This window comes from Gobio gobio (genome assembly GCF_949357685.1).
Source record: "Gobio gobio genome assembly, chromosome: 22".
NCBI lineage: Eukaryota > Metazoa > Chordata > Actinopteri > Cypriniformes > Gobionidae > Gobio > Gobio gobio.
This window is the reverse complement of record NC_137118.1, coordinates 9,737,575-9,757,152: the sequence shown is the minus strand read 5'-3', so window position 1 is coordinate 9,757,152 and position 19,578 is coordinate 9,737,575. Positions and strand designations below refer to the sequence as shown.

The 19,578-nt window shown below is 38.4% G+C and overlaps 1 protein-coding gene across 6 annotated transcripts in view; it reads right to left on the bottom strand.

The window, feature by feature from the left end:
* Window positions 1-19,578, bottom strand: part of tiam1a (TIAM Rac1 associated GEF 1a) — a 108,215-nt gene that overhangs the window by 48,536 nt on the left and 40,101 nt on the right. For all 6 annotated transcript variants that reach the window (XM_079804073.1, XM_079804075.1, XM_079804076.1 and 3 more), the window contains one exon: window positions 436-528. The gene's annotated coding sequence lies outside the window, so the exon portion shown is untranslated. The remainder of the gene's footprint in view (window positions 1-435; window positions 529-19,578) is intronic.

The following is a 19,578-nucleotide window of genomic DNA, read 5'->3' as shown; positions in this document are numbered from 1 at the left end:
TTGTTCTGTTCAAAAACGTATAGAAGCAGCATTTTAAGCCATCGTAGACACACTCCCAACATGAAGGCTATCCCAGAAGGTAAGTTAATTATGCTGCTTCATAATGACTTGTGATACCTAGTTTGCATAAGCAATTATAGCCAATCCCATAATGTTCCCATTCCAATCCCATTGTGACAAGCCTTGGGAAAAACTCAATTGAAGACGCTGGGCTAGGTGAAAGAAATGTTAATTATAAACTTAAATGTTTGATTATTTTATTCAATTTACACTACTGAAAGTAAATAAAATAGATTTTTTTACCCAGTGTTTTATGCAATTTACATGCAAACCAGAAAGGCAGCTTACTAGGTTTAGAGTTGTCTAAAAATCACAATTCCATTGTGTTAGCACATATGATATTTAACATCAAATATATAAGACCAGCAACAGTACCTGAGGCAGAAACAGTGGATCAGATGCATTTCCAGATGGCAATGCTCTTATTTATTGACCTCATGGTCCTGATCAGCCCTATAGCAGTTTTCCCTGAAAAAGAAATATAACACACGTTTAAACAATGGAACAGAGAAAGATTAAGTTCAGACACAATGATAGTTTGGATAGCTGTTCATAAACAAGACATTCAGGAGTTTTTGGGTTTGGGTGGATTTCAAGACACATGACAGCACACCTGTTCGAAGGTGCGGTCACATAAACACACACACAACACTTGTGTAACAAAACTTCACACACCCTCCCTGCTGCACAAGAGGAAGACATTTCTGAGATTCGTTTCAGTTCCTTAAGAAGCCAACAATACAGTAATTATGGCAGAAGATCAAGGCTACCCAGCAGAAGTCTTAAAGCTGAACCCAGTTATATGTTCTTCAATGCCAATCTGACCTAATTTCTACTAATCCAGAGAGAAGAGCCGAGAGAGTGCCTCATCTCCATACTGCAGCAGGTATAAATATGAGAAGATTCAATATGAGAAGGTTCAGACTACACACTGCATTTTGTGGATTAGCTTCAGAATGACACAGTCACTGCTCCAGTAACCAGGAGGCGGAAATAGAGGAAGAGGATAAAGAAAAAGAGTAAAATTTACATATTGGATTCCATATAGAAGGAGGTACTCAAGCCATAACTAGAAACCAGAATATCATCGAGACTTGGGATGGGCTCTTTTGACTTGGAGCAGAAAATTAACCACCTAGCAACCCCTCAGACCACCTTAGCAGCCACCCAAAACACCCAAGCATTGTGCTGGCGTTGTCGTGTTGTGTCTTGTGTTCCTGTGTTGTTTCTCGCTGCCAGAGGGTTTGTGATACAAACAGCGTGTGTAACAGAAGCGTGTGTGCGCATGGGTTTATTGGGTCAGTGTGTATTTCTCTGGATCATATCCAGCTTCAGCAGTAAGTTTCAACAAGACCTGAAGGGCAATAAAGTGAGAGAGAGACCCATCTGATGCTCTCTATCCTCAGGACGACAGCAGGTGTTGTGTTTGTTCGTGTACATAAGAGAAGTTATAGAAAAACTCTGCACTGCAGTAAGTCTACGCAACCTTGCTGTAGACTTACATAAAGAGTTGACCCCATTTTTCAATGTATTTCACTTGTTTTGTAGCTCTGCCCCCTCTCTCTATATCTCTGCTCCTCCTTCCTGTCCATGGCCCCTCCTTCATACTACTACCATCAGATTCATCCTTCAAGATATTTAAGCTTTTAGATCAGCAATTGTGAAAAAAGAGGCTCACTGGGGGGTGGAATCGAGGACCAAACTCCAGTAGTATTCCGATTTCTGATTAGCCATTATTGCAATAGATATTTTTAGTTTTTCACGCTATTGGGAAGTCGTAATTACTAGGTCACTTTGGTCAGAGCAAAATGGCGATGTACTTTTTCTTTAAAAAAACACCTTCAACATTTTCTCACATTATCAGTGTATTCGCTATAGTTTAGAAAATGCTAATAAAATATGACAAGAGCTCAGAGATAAACTGTGTCAGAACAACTTTATCTTGATAATGTCAGATAACTTTGATAGAAAGGTATGTAATGGATTACAATCAACCAATCAGCTGTTAAATTTAAGTACACAATTAGATAATTCCAATTTAGGTCAACCAATTACCAAGCAATGCTTAATTTTGTTCAGTCTGTGGTGTAAAAGGTCGCATTAGCAATTAAAGAAAAACACATAAGCAAAACATGGTCAGGTCAAAGTGTCTAAATCATTTTGGTCCCAAATTTTTACCAATTTTACTGGTAGTCCACTATATGAATATTTTTTTGGTATAATATGTCAAAGTTTACTTTATTTTGCTATCCTCACTTACATAAATTAACTATGGTGTCCTGCACCCACTAGAAAAAAATATCTGGTGTCTGAATAATTTTTGGTTTTAATGTGTGTGTTTATATATATTATCATATAGAATATCCTAATTTATTTCACTAATTCCATTCAAAAAGTGAAACTTGTATATTATATTAATTCATTACACACAGACTGATATATTTGAAATGTTTATTTCGTTTAATTTTGATGATTATAACTGACAACTAAGGAAAATCCCAAATTCAGTATCTCAGAAAATTAGAATATTGTGAAAAGGTTCAATATTGAAGACACCTGGTGCCACACTCTAATCAGCTAATTAACTCAAAACACCTGCAAAGGCCTTTAAATGGTCTCTCAGCCTAGTTCTGTAGGCTACTCAATCATGGGGAAGGACTGCTGACTTGACAGTTGTCCAAAAGATGACCATTGACACCTTGCACAAGGAGGACAAGACACAAAAGGTCATTGCCAAAGAGGCTGGCTTTACACAGAGCTCTGTGTCCAAGCACATTAATAGAGAGGAGAAGGGAAGGAAAATATGTGGTAGAAAAAAGTGTACAAGCAATAGGGATAACCGCACCTTGGAGAGGATTGTGAAACAAAACCCATTAAAAAATGTGGGGGAGATTCACAAAGAGTGGACTGCAGCTGGAGTCAGTGCTTCAAGACATGGCTTTCAGCTGTCGCATTCCCTGTGTCAAGCCACTCTTGAACAACAGACAGCGTCAGAAGCGTCTCGCCTGGGCTAAAGACAAAAAGGACTGGACTGCTGCTGAGTGGTCCAAAGTTATGTTCTCTGAGGAAAGAACATTTAGCATTTCCTTTGGAAATCAGGGTCCCAGAGTCTGGAGGAAGAGAGGAGAGGCACACAATCCACGTTGCTTGAGGTCCAGTGTAAAGTTTCCACAGTCAGTGATGGTTTGGGGTGCCATGTCATCTGCTGGTGTTGGTCCACTGTGTTTTCTGAGGTCCAAGGTCAACGCAGCCGTATACCAGGAAGTTTTAGAGCACTTCATGCAAAAGGAGCCCCAACTAAGTATTGAGTGCTGTACATGCTCATACTTTTCATGTTCATACTTTTCAGTTGGCCAAGATTTCTAAAAATCCTTTCTTTGTATTAGTATTAAGTAATATTCTAATTTTCTGAGATACTGAATTAGGGATTTTCCTTAGTTGTCAGTTATAATCATCAAAATTAAAAGAAATAAACATTTGAAATATATCAGTCTGTGTGTAATGAATGAATATAATATTCAAGTTTCACTTTTTGAATAGAATTAGTCAAATAAATCAACTTTTTGATAATATTCTAATTATATGACCAGCACCTGTATATATATATACACACACACACACACACACACACACACACACACACACACACACACACACACACACACACACACACACACACACACACACACACACACACACACACACACACACACACACACACACACACACACACACACACACACACACACACACACACACACACACACACACACACACACACACACAGCATGTTTTTTTAATTCTGATGAATAAACAATAATCAGGAGAGTTTTTGCTTTTTATGTATGAAGGTGCTGTAAAAAGAATTGTTATATATATTCTATTGTAATTGCACAATACTAACAAATTAGCTAGTTTTATTGTTAAAATAGTAATCTTATACTTCTCAACATATTTAGGCTACCATCATAGGCAGAGATCGCGAGGGGGTCGGGGGGTCAGGACCCACCCCATCTAAGGGTTGGGGTAAGTAGTAAACCAATGCAAATGGGGCAAAAAAAATGTGTTTTAAGTTTAGAAACATTTTGAGTCCCCCCTCCCTTGCCTCATAGCACTTTGGTCAACTGCCTACTTCCCCGTGTTGCCAAGCCTGAGGTTTTCCTGCGAAATTGGGCTACTTTTACTCTGTTGCCGTGGGTTGTTTTTCAAGTTGTTTTTCACGAATAAGTTGTTTTTCAAGGTTGTTTTTCACTAATGTCATGACAAAAAAATGTGGATAAACAATGTATTTTTCCATGAGTCCGCTATGTTAGCGATTATAATATTACCTAGCTTGTTTGGTAGCTTGTTGGATATTAAGTCACCCACTACAACTAACACAGCGATAAGCCTATGTGTGAACTGATATTAGGTTAATATTGTAGATCTATCGTTGTGGTTTGCACAATATGATGTTAAGTGGCAGATCAGTGGGCTCGCTGCAGTTGAATATCTAAGTAAGAGATGTCCTCTGTCCCAGACAATAACTAAAATACTATGTGGAGGACGCAAGATAATATAAAAATTATAATATGACCGCGTGGTGAACCTAATTCATATTTAAACAACTATCGCTTTTTGTTGTTGACCCCTGTACACATATCCTACAAGTACAACTTTAACTGTATTATTTGTGTCCCCTTTAAAAATTGCTTGAGACATTTTATGTCGCTCATGGCTACCATCAACTATAGATGCATCCATTGTGTTTGCCATATTTTTTTCACTGACATGCCCTCAACTCGGAAACTCTAGGCTCAAAGAAAACTTTCCAACTTGTAATTAGGACATTCATTGTGGTGGCGTTCATGTGTGTTCAACTCATAAATACAATCTTTCTGACATGAATGCACTATTGGCTAACTTTTTTTGTAGACTGCAGTTTTTCGAGAAAATAAGCTGTACTTAAATGACTGGAAATATCTGCCCAAGATGGCCGCCAACTTGCCTTAAAGGGACTTTCCGCTGTCTGTCTCCCTTCTTAATGTGGCTGTGATGGTATATAAGCATATGTGCGTTAATCAAACACAGATCTGTTACCATCTGATCCGATCCCATTAAATATCACATCTTCTGCTTCGAAAACATTCTCCAGATGGAATATCTCAGCGGGGATCTACAGTTAAAATGTCATTGCAGTCATAACCAAAAGGTTAGTGAAAATCGATGAGCGAAACTGTGATCCCGATGAGCAGAGCGGCAAACGTGAGTCAGCGAATGAACCGAGTGACCTTCTGCCCACTCTCTCTCCTTCCCTCCTACTCCTCACCTACATGATACTGGGATTCAGCAATAATAATGTGTGATAAATCTCAGCATGACGACAACAAGCTAACACAAACGCAAAATGTTCGCAATATTGAGTTATGATGCTCATATATATTTTGTTGTTGTTTGTGAATGTGTTTTGTTATCTTGGAGCCGGACGTCTCCTGCAGGGTAGAAGCAGGTGGAGAGGATGGAGGAAGGGTGTGCGGTGGTGGAATAGCCTGCTGAGCCTTGTACAGTCTCACTGTGAATGTTTAATCACAGGCACTTAGGAGGACACCTCCTCCACTTCACTTCCCTCACTGTGAAGGATGTGCTAGCCTGAGCTCCGTTATTAAACCACACACAAATCCAGCACACACACATTCTGATCTTATCTTGGCTTCCACACTGCTTATTCTCTTTTTGTCTGTCTGTCTGTCTATCGGTCTGTCTGCCTATCTATTGGTCTGCCTATCTATTGGTCAGTCTGTCTGTCTATCTATCTGTCGGTCAGTCGGTCGGTTCGATCTGTCAGTCTGTCTCTCCATCTATCTATCTATGTGTCTGTCTGTCGGTCTGTCTCTCCATCTATCTATCTATGTGTCTGTCTGTCTGTCTATCTATCTATCTGTCTGTCTATCTATTTATCTATCTATCTACCTGTCTGTCTGTCTGTCTGTCTATCTACCTGTCTGTCTGTCTGTCTGTCTGTCTGTCTGTCTGTCTGTCTGTCTGTCTATCTATCTATCTATCTATCTATCTATCTATCTATCTATCTTATGTGTCTGTCTGTCTATCTATCCAGGTGTCTGTCTGTCTGTCTGTCTGTCTGTTTGTCTATCTATCTATGTATCTATTTATTTATCCATCTATCTATCTATCTATCTATCTATCTATCTATCTATCTATCTATCTATCTATCTATCTATCTATCTATCTATCTATCTATCTATCTATCTATCTATCTATCTATCTATCTATCTATCTATCTATCTATCTATCTATCTATCTATCTATCTATCTTATGTGTCTGTCTGTCTATCTATCCAGGTGTCTGTCTGTCTGTCTGTCTGTCTGTCTGTCTGTCTGTCTGTCTGTCTATCTATCTATCTATCTATCTATCTTTCTGTCTGTCTGTCTGTCTGTCTGTCTGTCTGTCGGTCTGTCTGTCTGTCTGTCTGTCTGTCTGTCTGTCTATCTATCTATCTATCTATCTATTTATCTATCTGTCTGTCTGTCTGTCTGTCTGTCTATCTATCTGTTAATGTTTTTTCTTTCCTTTGTCTTTAACGTCACATTTTGTCTTTCCTCTTTTCATATGTCATCCTCTTTCTTTCTTTCTTTCCCGCCCCCCCTCTCTGATGAATGTTGTCTCCCCCCGTCCCAGCTGCAGAATAAAGCTAATGTTTGGCCGTGAGGAGGGTGTGCATTGTAATGGAATAATGAAACGGACTGGCTATACTGAACGTCCCGCTCCCTCTCTCAGATACTCTTTTGTTTGAGCAAAAAGAGCGGATGTGGAATAGATCACCAGCACGAGTCGAGTGTTAAAAAAGAAGTTATGCTTTCTTTAGCTTCCTCCAGCTAGTTCCAGCTTAATACACCCCTACAGGTAGCAGAAAATACTCTCAATCTTTTATAACGAATATAGAGGTAAGAGTGGCTAGTAAAACTCTTTGGTGCGCAGTAACTTCACTTTACTTCCTTTAGCTCTCTCAAAACTGAGCAAACAGATATAAGGGGGTGTGAAATAAATATTGCTCTTCGTTACTTAATCCAAAAGTGGAGCGATGAGTCACAAACATATCCGTACTGAAGTATAATCATCTGAAATGTCTCTATTTATCACAATATAAAGCACAGGCAGGCCTGCTTGATAAGAAATACTGCAAAATTGCACCCGCGAATAGACTGATAAGTCTGCAAACGTAATTCAGTCAGATATTATAATATAAATATAACAAAGCACTGGGAGGCTCATATTAGTCATTTATGATGGAAGAGAAGATAAATATTCACTAGACAAAGAAAAGCAATGAGTGATGACTGCTGTAAGTGAGGGGGAAGCAAACACAAATGCATTATTCTCGTTCCCTAAACCTGCTCCCATTAGTCCAATACGTAGTCTTTTTGTTTCTGCTGCTTGTCTTCAAGGCCTGGGGCAAAGAGCAAGGTTTAAAATCTCCCCAAAGCCCAGCACTGCTGCACTGAGTTGAGGAAGACTACGGGGCTTTTAACTGCACACCCAGACAGATAGACAGAGTGAGTGAGCACAGGAGAGACTGGATTAGAAATGCTCCATTGTTCCCTCAGATGGAATCTATAATTTCGCATGTGCACAATCTACTCTTGTTAGTATAATTGAGAGAGTGCAGACAAAGACACAAGAATAATCACTGCCCACACTGTCTTTGTCTGTCTCCGCTGACTGATTACGCCATGGATACCAGTGATGGGCCATAGTATTTACAATATATACTACTATATCCTTTTGTATTAATGATATTAAAAATAATAATAATATTGCAACAATTTTAAGTTTCCTAAAGATCATGCAATGATCCATAGATTTTTAACATCTCAGTGCAACCTCAGGAGGCAAATATGCTGATATTTTGTTTTGAAAGTTTGATTTGTTACTACAAATCAGTTCGTTTGAATGATGTGCTTTAAAGGATTTGTTCACTTTAAAATGAAAATTACCCCATGATTTACTCACCCTCAAGCCATCCTGGGTGTTTATGACTTTATTTCTTTCTGATGAACACATTCAGAGTTATATTAACCTCTTCAGCTTTAGGATTTCCACCTGGATTTGGCCTACCCAAATTGAAAAGCTTCCCATACCCAAATACAGTGGTCTAAATACAGTGGAAAAAAGCATCCCCCCCCCCTCACCCCCACCCAGTTATTCTTTTTTCCGTAAGTTGAAAACGGAAGACAGTCTGGCGAAAGCTAGATATTTTACTTTATAAAGTTTTAAATATGGATATTTTTCTTACAATATCCCCATCGATTCGCTTCAGAAGGCCTTTATTAACCCCCCGGAGCCGTGTGGAGTACGTTTAAGATGGATGCACGCTTTTCAAATTCAAACTCAATTGACCACGTCACTGTGCCATTATAAAGCTTGGAAGCGTCAGGATATTTATTAATATAACTCTGATTGTGTTCATCAGAAAGAAGAAAGTTATATACACGTTGGATGGCTTGATGGTGAGTAAAGGCCGCTACATACTCCTCAAGAACAGAGAAAAAAGTTCTCGGTCCCACGGCTGCGAGAACAAAATGACGACAGATCGTTCTTGACACATCGTCTGAGCAGAACTTTTTTCTTGTGGGTGTCCGATAACTATTGTGTGATTGGTCAGAATGTTAAAGTGGGCGGGGTTAATGCGGAGAAACGGAGATGGTCGGCACCTGCTTTTCTCGTGAAGTATGGAATGTACTGGCCAGAACAAACTTTGTTCTTTTTCTTGCCACCTCGAGAAATCGAACACATTTCTTTGTTCTTGCAGAGTATGTACCAAGCTTTAATCAAGTAAATTCATTTTAAAGTGAACTAATCCTTTATAGAATCAAATCAAAAGTTAGTTTGCTTGAGTTAAATAGCAACTACTCTATTTACACTTAGTGAAAATAAAATTTTCTTAGCGATAGATGATATTTACACAGTGAAATAACATACTAAGTGAAAATAGTGATATATTCTATTTACAACATGTAAAAGTAGTTCTTTGCAATATGTGTAAATAGTAATTAGATGCTATTTATACTTTATTTTGACTGATACATACTATTTGCACCTCAGTGTTGTTGTACATTAACAGGATGTAATAATAACATAGAGTGTAAATGAAAGAGAGAAGAGCGAGCTCTGCAAAAGGCGGATTCGAACCCGGGTCGATCACGTCAAAACCTAGATCTTTAAGCCTTATTCTTTACTGACTACACCACTGAAAACATTGAAATACGCCTTTCATTTTTTTATCTGGTTTGGTCTAACCAGGCATTGTAAAGCGGAGCTAGTGCGAATAGCACTTGCCAACAAGGCACGCTATTTGCACTTTGTGTAAATTGATTTTTTTCAAACAAATTAAAACTTTTTAACATTGAATTGATCAAAAGTGACTCTGAAGATTTCTATTTGAAATAAATGCGTTTTTTTGAGCTTTTTAATCATCACAAAAATATTAAGCAGCACAACTGTTTTCAACATTGATGATAATAAGAAATATTTCTTGAGCACCAAATCAGCACATTAGAATGATTTCTGAAGGATCATGTGACACTGAAGACTGGTAATGTTTTTTGTTTCACCCAGTCGTAGCTATAACAACAGTATGTGATTATCAGAAAATGATGACTAATTATGGGGTATTTTAATTCTGCAGGAATCTGGAAAGTTAGAACACAGATTGTGTGTAAATGTTGTCATGGAATCGTGAGTAGAGTCAATAACAAAATAGTTATAGGTTAATAGGTTCCTGTTTACATTCACCGTCTCTTCAGACCAACTTGCAGTAGAAAATGAAAAAAACTTGTTTGTTCCTGCCACAACGGCCACCAAATATTTTTACACTTTTAACACAGTCCCCACCCAGACACACTTCCTTCCAACACCCAACCACACACACACACAAAAAAAAACTTCTCAGGTATCAAATAATAATGGCTCCCTCCCTCAAGTCCTCTCTCTCTCTGCCCTGACATCTTTTTTCTTTTTCTTTTGTTCGGTGTGATCTATAGGCTCACTTCTTTTATCCTATCTCTTTTATTCATCAGCCACCTTGTTTGAACAAGGGAAAACATTCTCTCTCTTCCCCTCTGCTCTGTTTTATCTTCATAACAAGTGTATTTCTGCTTAGTCAACACACCTAAGAAATATTTTACTAAAAAAAGTGCTGAAACACAGCAGGTCGTTTTCCAAACAGAGCTAAAATCTCACAAGGAGCTCCATAAATCCATTCCCACTGTACTAGCGTTGACCTTTCTCTTTGTGCCTTTGAAACCAATTTAAGATCCCTTTAATAGTCCATCTACATTCACTGCTAATTGGTGCATGTCCCTTTAAACAATACCCTAAGCCCTGAACTCCCTGAAACCCACCCTGCCCACAGGCGACTCTCCCCATTTCTCGCATTCTTCCACGGATTCCCGTCAGGGAATGACCAACTTAGCTTGAGATGATAGGGACTTGAAAGCTGTGACGAAACGCCCTTGGGAATAACGGAAAGGAAGAGGGAGTAACAAGAGAGAGACCGACTGTGAGAGGGGTTAAGAAGAGTTTAAAGAGGAGGCTTCATAAGAAGCTTATCACCACAGGTACTGAAGTATTCACATGCTTTTGTTACTCGTATGACGGATCACTGCATGAAAACGTTATGCACACCAGAATGGGAAGATTAACATCATCTTTTCCAAGGAAGGAGAGAGAAAAACAAGCACAGAGAAAGATTCACATCAATGGGACATGAAAATACTGACAAGGGTCTATTACATCGACATGAAAAAAATATTGATTAACATGTTTTGATCATGTTTATCTAAAGTTTTACTGTATATAATTTGTTTTGGTAACACTTTAGTTGCTTATTAGCATGCATATTACTAGGATATTAGCTGTTTATTAGTACTTATAAAGCACATATTAATGCATTATTCTGCATGACCTTATTCTACATCCCTTAAAGGATCAGTTCAACCCAAAATGAAAATGTCCTGATCATTTACTCACCCCCATCTCATCCAAGATGTTCATGTCTTTCTTTCTTCAGTCGAAAAGACTATGTGATTACGTCCTTCTCAGTACCTCGCGGAGCTGCGCAAGATGAACAATTTAGGTTAAAAAGTATATTAATTAAAAAAAATAAAAATTACAGATTGTTTCGCTAGATAAGACACTATTCCTCATCTGCGATCACGCAGATCCTCTGAAACCCATCGAAGACCTTTGAAACAGCATTGATTTGGACCTTCAGCATTTTGGTTGCAACTGAAAACTATTATATGATGAAAAACGTTTTATTCAAAATACTTTATTTCTTTACGATTGAAGAAAGAAAGACATGAACATCTTGGATGGCATTGGGGTGAGTAAATTATCAGGAAATTTTCATTTTGGGGTGAACTAATCATTTAATCCTACCCATTACCTCTTAACAACTACCTTACTAAATATTAATAAGTAGTAATTAGGAGTTTATTCGGGCAAAAGTCGTAGTAAATAGTGAGTTAGTCAGAAACTATATTACAAAATTGAAAAAATGACTGACCAATGATTATATAATAAAAATAAGTCATGTTCATCATTGTACTTGTGTAAGTTCCTTAGTAAAAAAATTATATTCAAGGCTTTCAAGCTAAATTGCTGAGATATTTCAAGTCTATTTTAATCTATTCACATCTTTACTTTATTTTAGCTTAGTTTATTTTGCAACATGAAAATAGTGGCAAGGGTCTATTTTGTTAACAGGAAAATAATGTTGATTAACATATACTGGTAATAAATGTATATCATATAATATAATTCATATAATATGATGAATAAAATAAAATAATATAATTAATATAATGAATAAAATAAAATAAATAAAACTGAAAAGTTTACACTGATTAAACAATAAAAATAATGAAATTCTGAAAGCATGTATAATGGCCGGCCCGAGTCCAGCAGGGGTCATTTCCCGAACCCATCCCCCCTCTGCTCCTTATTCTTTCCTGTCACCTCTGTCCTATCCATAACAGTGTCACAAATCCCACCCAAAATAAAGCATTTTTTTCTTATTTTAAGCATCCATCTCATATTTAAACTAGCCCAATCATTCATGTCAAACTACAAAAACTCAGTTAAATGTTTCTCCAGTGAGAGACAAAAGCAAGTCCTATCATATACACAGCATGGGTGACCATTTCCGTAAGACTAGTTCTGAAGATCTTCAAAGGGCAGGAGATATTAACTGTCCATTAATCCAAATGAACTGACAGGACTCCTCCCTCATGTCTCCGGGCTCCTGACCGTGTCTGTGCTCGTCAGAGCTCAATGAGCCGGTAATGAGACGATGATGCTTTAAACGCAGACCACCGGTGCGTCTGACCCCCCATCAACCTGAGACAGCCTGTCTTGGTTTCTAATGTGGCGTTATAATCGTTTATGTTCGTATTCAGTTGCTTCTTTTATTAGAGCACATGAACAAATATGGCCAAACTAAAAGTGTGACTCATTTTTCACACTTAACATCCTGAGTAGTGCTAAAAATACTATATATAAAGCTAATTTGTTCAGCTTTTAATCAATAATGTGACTTTATAGGCAGACTGTTTGCCACCGGTCAAAGTGGAGGAGGATTGTGGCTACTTCCTATGGGACCACCAGACCGGTTTCCTCTTTTTTGTTCAATAACGCACCATGACCTGGAATGCTGTGTTATCTAAGCCTTCGCAGACGTGTTAATGATAGAGTGATGACGACAGAACAAAGAGGAGAGATTGATAATACACCAGGGTGACATCCCATGGTGATCTGTAAATTAGACGCAAAAATTAAGGGCAATTTTACGCCCTTACGCCTTAAAATTAAGGGCGTCGTTATAACATCAGAGAGGTGTGTAAAAATGTCATGTTTTTTGATGTTTGACATCAAAGTCTGTATGAAAAAAATGGTCCAGGGATCGAACAAAGCTTGAAGTTACCCTCTAATCCGATCATGCTGTGCATAATGTAAACCACAGGTTGACATCAAGTAATAGTAGATTTGGGTTTGATTTTCTTCTCAAAACCCTTGGGGGGACCATTCAAATCTCTCTCTTTCAGAAGACTGCTGACCTGAGGATGAAGTTGGATCAGGACTAGTCCTGCCGAGCGCCTAACATGTCTCAAATGCACCCCTCTAAGGAGTGCAGTGGCCATACTGTATGCTCCTCAAAGGCTTTCCCATCTCCAACACAGAGCTTAGCATATCTCGTCTGCTGCTCTCTTTTAACCCATATAAACCTCTCGAAGGGGCAGACGAAATCTGTTGTTCCATAATTACGCCAGTAAAGCTAACTGTGCCAGTCTGTGGGGAGCACATCTAGACTCTCAGGAGACCAAAAAAATGCTTTCTCTCAATGTCTGAAATCACGTTCAGCATTTTGATCTGTGCTTTTGTTGAGAGTTCATATGCAAAACAAAAACATTATTTTATTTACTATTATTTTAATTTAGCCTGACGTCGTCATACTCAATTCTAGTCAGAAAATGAGTCTGATACTGCTCCATTGGGCTGTGATTATGGGGCGTGTTTCAAACGAACCAGGAAAGACCTCAATTTGATAGACCTACAACCAATCAGAGCAACGGAGCGACGCACAACGTTAGTTGTCAAATATCAACAGAACTCAACTGCACTGTGTTGCCATGTCCGCGGGTTGAAGCGACCCTAATTATGTGATATACAGACCCAGGAATGCGATTTTTAGCTGCCAGCCCTGCCAAAATAACACATATTTTACCCCCCAAATGCCTTTTTTTCCCGGAGAACACCCCTGGAAAGCTATTGGGCTTGTTTTTGGCTAGTTTTGAGGAACGTTAGCAATTGGGCGGTTTTGTTGTAAAAACTTGGCAACCCTGTCTGCACGCACGCTGGAATAAGTTACGTTAGAAGAAAAAGATGAGTGTAAACGATCTTTGCCGGTGTTGTAAAAAAATAATTTAAGGATACACAGAGTACTTACCAACACGATCATCATTTCTGAGAGAAATAGTAAAGGTGAATGCATATACAACAAGTTCTCCGTTTAGGATTAGAACAAATTGAACCCAAGCGCTCTTTGGTGACGTGGATGATTACGTTACTGTTGATCATCTGTCCATCATCGTCTAAAGCCCGCCCTGACAATTTCATTGGTCCGAACAGTTTCTGTTCGGGCATAATTACTTCTCTACGGAGAAAGTCCAGACCGAACTGCCCGAGTAAAAATGTTGTGGGCGGGGCTAAGTTCGGCTGGCATCCAGGCTAATTTTAATTTGCTTTAAATTTAAATTAATGTTTTATTCTATTATATTCTATTTAGTGCTGTCAAAATTTGCGTGTTAACAAATGTAATACATTTTTTCAGTTTAAAGGAACACTCACTCCAATTTTTCAAGTCCCCTAGAGTTAAATAGTTGATTTTTACCGTTTCAAATCCATTCAGCTGATCTCCGGGTCTGGTGGTAGCACTTTTAGCATAGCTTAGCATAGATCATTGAATCTGATTAGACCGTTAGCATCTTGCTCAAAAAAAATTACCAAGAGTTTAGATTTTTTTTCCGAAACTTGTGAACTAAGACCGACGGAAAATGAAAAGTTGCGATTTTCTAGGCTGATGTGGCTAGGAACTATACTTTCATTCCTGCGTAATAATCAAGGAACTTTACTGCCGTACCATGGGTGCAGCGGCGAAATGATATTACGCAGGAATGAGACCAACTTTTAATTTTCAGTTGGTCTTGGTACACAATGTAACTACAGAAGAGTCAAGTTTTAAATAGGAAAAATATCTAAACTCTAAGTGAGATGCTAACGGTCTAATCAGATTCAATGATCTTTGCTAAGCTATGCTAAAAGTGCTACCACCAGACCCGGAGATCAGCTGAATGGATTTGAAAACGATAAAACTCAAAATGAGCCTATTTAAAAAAAAAAGTGGAGTGTCCCTTTAACGCGTTCAAAATATTTACACAATCCATTTTTTCTGTCATCCTTGGGCTAGAGTTACATTATATGATCACGCTCTTATTCATGCAAATACTTTTAAACCATCCAAGCGCGCACAGACAAAAGAGAACATGCTGTCTGTGAATGTCCTGACACACACGACAAACAGAATCGTGTGCACAGACAGCGCGCCAGTTCTCTTTCGCGCTTAAAGAGTAACACAGAATTATGCCCTTTTGTTGAGTATTCTCAATCATAAGAGCGGTCTTAAATTAGTTAAATAACATATTTTAATGAACTAAAATGAGATGCGCGTCATGTTCGGCATCGGCAGATCTTAAAGTGACAGCAGCCTAATAAACCAGTTTTTGTGAGGTCTGTCATTAATGTTAATCAAAGAACAAAGGTAACAGAGAAAATTGTAGCTTTAATAAGGATTAATCTATATTTAATTTATTATTTATGCAGTGATACATTTATTCAATGTCTGCATGTGTCTAACAGGTAAGAAGGCCACAAATAAATATGACATTTATTATAATGTGTTTCTGTCAAGATTGTTTTAAGTTCACTTAAATTAAAAGTTATTTTAAAGCCTAATAAATGTTGAAATTGATAGCTTTTGATTATACTGTAATGTTGAATGTCTATCATCAATGTTAAAAAAAATCATTGAGACATCAGTAGCAAATATTTAAAAAAATAGGCTACTGTCTTTAAGTTGTTTCAGCATTAATTTGGAGAGTAACGGTGAAATATATTTAAAACTTGTATGTTTTTTAATCGCGATTAATTACAGAAAAAATGTGTGATTAATTAGTAAAAAAATGTAACAGCACTAATTCTATTCCATTCTTTGCTATTCCATTCTTACATTAATCATTCTGATTTGTAATTGTGTTGATAGTGCCTTAGTACAAAGGTCATGTGCCAAGCTTTCAAGCAAAGTGTGATAATCATAATAATAACCATTGTTTTCTATTCTATTCCATTCTATTTTATACACAGAGAAAAATGGAGTCAAAATTGTACCTTTAGGGATACAACAGCTTGTCACTGGGGCAGTATAAAAGGACATATTTGTATCTTTTTTTTTTTACAACAAAAAGGTTAATAGTAGTACCTTAAGGTATGTATTTGTACTCTAAGGTACTAATATGCAACTTTTAGGAGTAAAAAAGGTACAAAGATGTCCTTTTAAGTGTACTGCCCCAGTGACAAGCTGTTGTACCCCTAAAGGTACAATTCTAACACCCTTTTCTCAGTGTCTATTCTATTCTATTCTATTCTATTATAATATTACGTCCACAATTCTGATCTGTACTGTTGCATTTGTAAAGTTTTCAAGCAAAAATGCTGAGATTAATGACAAGTTACTATTTAAATCTCTTTTAGTTTATTTGTATTCTATTCTATTCGGCTACCCTCTATTATATTTTGTATTATGTGAACATAATGACATATTTACTCAATTCTGATTGGATGACCCACGTTTGTCACATTTAAATGAGAGTTGCTATGTTGTAGGCAACCGTAAACAGTTATAATAAATGTAACTATGTGGGGAACATCTGTGTTTTTTAATCATTTTGCAATTGCTGCCATTTCATACAAAGCAATAAGCCCTTGAGACCGTGTGTTACAGTGATTTTACCTCTATACTTCACATCAAGCTTAAGACCACCTCTAACCCATGGTGAAATCACTGTAATGCAAGACCTCTCATAGCTTATTGCTTTATTTTTTTCAGGTGTGCGTTTATCAGATTCATCACCATGGCCAGACTCATGTTTATATCCTGATGTTACACACCCACACACAATTCATCGCCATCATCCTAATTCATCTAGATGCACCAGTCATTATCAGGTTAGAGGCAGTGAAGTTAGGGGAAATGGAGTGTAAATGGGGCTAATTTGTGTCCTCTGTCTGGGGAAAATGGAGTGATGACATGCAGGAAGAGAAGAGGAGGGGGAGGAGGGCTGCAGATGGGTCCTCTCACTGATCAGAGGGGAGAAATGTTTGGCTGAGGGGCTCACGATTTACACACTTCCAATGACACGCTTGAACAAAGAGTGCCAGTCTGGGGGAAAAAGAGAGAAGGAGAAATGGGAAGCCAAGAGACAAAAGGATGAATGCGGATGAGTATGTCTGGATGCTGGTGTTTTCTCTTCTCTCAAAGCTAAAACAACAAAAAAGTGAACTTTAAAATCTCATGTTGAGGTCATCCTGGAAACAGGATTTCCAATTTTTTTTGGCCAAATCTGATCTTTACACTGCAAATATTCATACAAGACAACATAAATATCCAAGGCATTTTATGCATCCGTCCTTAAATGTGCTGTGGCAGTTAATTATTCCCATAATTCATTACAAGGGAAACGAGGGAGTGAAAATAGTAGATTCACACAGCTGTAGACACTTATGTGTGATGTTACACACACACACCATGCCCTGATTTACCAAAAAAAAACTACTTGAGATCTGATCATTCAGACTGAAGCACATTTCTCAAATGTTTGTTCATTGCAACATGATAAAAATAATCTATAATTTATTTTATAAAATATCTGATTAATTTATAGAAATCTGATTAAAGAGAGAGGGATGTTGTGGGCCAGATTCAAACCTACGTTTTCCATTTGAGCACCACAGTACTAGCCTGGCTCCGCCCTCCTACGCATTTCCGCTCAATTTTCATTTTCCTTCAGTACGTCGTCTGGGTTTGCGGTATATTCGCTGGTTTTCTCCTGCCAAATTTTAACTGGTCCAATCAGCGAACAGATAGCCTGACGTCGTCATACTCATTTCTAGTCAGAATATGAGTCTGATACTGCTCCATTGGGATGTGATTATGGGGCATGTTTCAACTGAACCAAGAAAGAAAATGCCTCTGTACTCAATTGGATAGACCTTCAACCAATCAGAGCAACGGAGCGACGCATAGTTGTCAACAGAACTCAACTGCAGAAGAAGAAGTAGAAGAAGAAGATGAGTGTAAACGATCTTTGCCGGTGTTGTAAAAAATATGTTTTTTCTGAACATCGTATAAAGCAGGCCCACAGTCCTGCAGAGTTTAGCTCCAACCCTAATCAAACACACCTAAACCAGCTAATTAAGCTCTTCTGGATTACAGGCAGGTGAGTTAGATCAGGGTTGGAGCTAAACTCTGTAGGACAGTGGGCCTCGAGGACCAGGGTTGAGAAACCCTGGTATAAAGCCCGGCCTGACAATTTGATTGGTCCGAACAGCTCTGGTTCGAGCATAGTTGCTTCACAACGGACCAAGTCCAGACCGAACTTCCTGACCTCAAATGTTGTGGGCGGGGCTAAGCTCGGTTGGCATCCAGGCTCTCTTAAAAATAAAGGTGCCAGGAAGAACCAAAAAGGACCCTTATTCTAGATAAGACCCTTATTCATCGTCTGATATCGTTTAAAGCTCTTTGAAGCTGTACTGAAACTGTCATTTGGACCTTGAGCCATTTGGAGCCCATTGAAGTCCATTATATGGAGAAAAAGCCTGGAATGTTTTCATCAAAAACCTTAATTTCTTTTCGACTGCACAAAGAAAGACATGGACATCTTGGATGACATGGGGGTGAGTAAATTATCAGCAAAAGTTTACTTAAAAGTGAACTAATCCTTTAAAGAACCATTTTTTCCCAAACCATTTTATATTCTAAAGAACCTTTCTACACTATAAAGAACCTTTTGTGCAATGGAAGGGTTCTTTGGATATTAACAGTTCTTCATGGAACCATACACCCTGCCAAAAAAAACTTTATTTTTAAGAGTGTATAGCGAACAGAGTGAGTGGCTGAGAACGATGATGTTGATGTCATGCGCTAATTTGAGCTGAAGTTCAATAATGGCGGCGGAGAAAGATGCGAGCGAAGCCATTCGGTCCGTTGTGGCAACGCTGCCGAATATCCAGAAGTTAAAGCCGGAGCAAGAACAATCTTTGCTGAGTTTTGTTGGTGGCAATGATGTTGTGGCCCTCCTCCCCACGGGGTTTGGGAAAAGTTTGATTTTCCAGCTCGCTCCGTTAGTGGTGAAGGAGTTGGATAAGGTGAACGCTAGCGATGCTAAGCCGATTGTTGTTGTCGTCTCCCCTCATACGTCACGACCAAATGTTAGCGATTGGTTATGGCAGATCCAGAGTGGCTCTGGGCAGATCCAATAGTTTTAAACTTCAACAGAGTGCCCGCCTTCAAGGAAGTTAACGCTTGTCAATGGAGAGTGGCCAGACTCTCTATACAAATGAAATGTACAAGAGTCTGGTAGGACCAGGCTACCACAGTACAACATGCCAAGATATTTGATGACTGTCCAATACACCAAAGTCATATTTCAGAGAGAAAAGAGTAGTAAAGTTCACAGTTTTTCTTATGTCTGGCCCGTAGCACTGCGGCAAGCTCAAGCTGAACAAACTCTCAACGCACACATGGGCAGCTAGTGTCAAGTGTTTTATGAGAGAATGGCCACTAATGCTGACAGTTCACACATCCAGAACGAGCACATGCATTCATAGCTCTGGGATTCCTGCTGCTG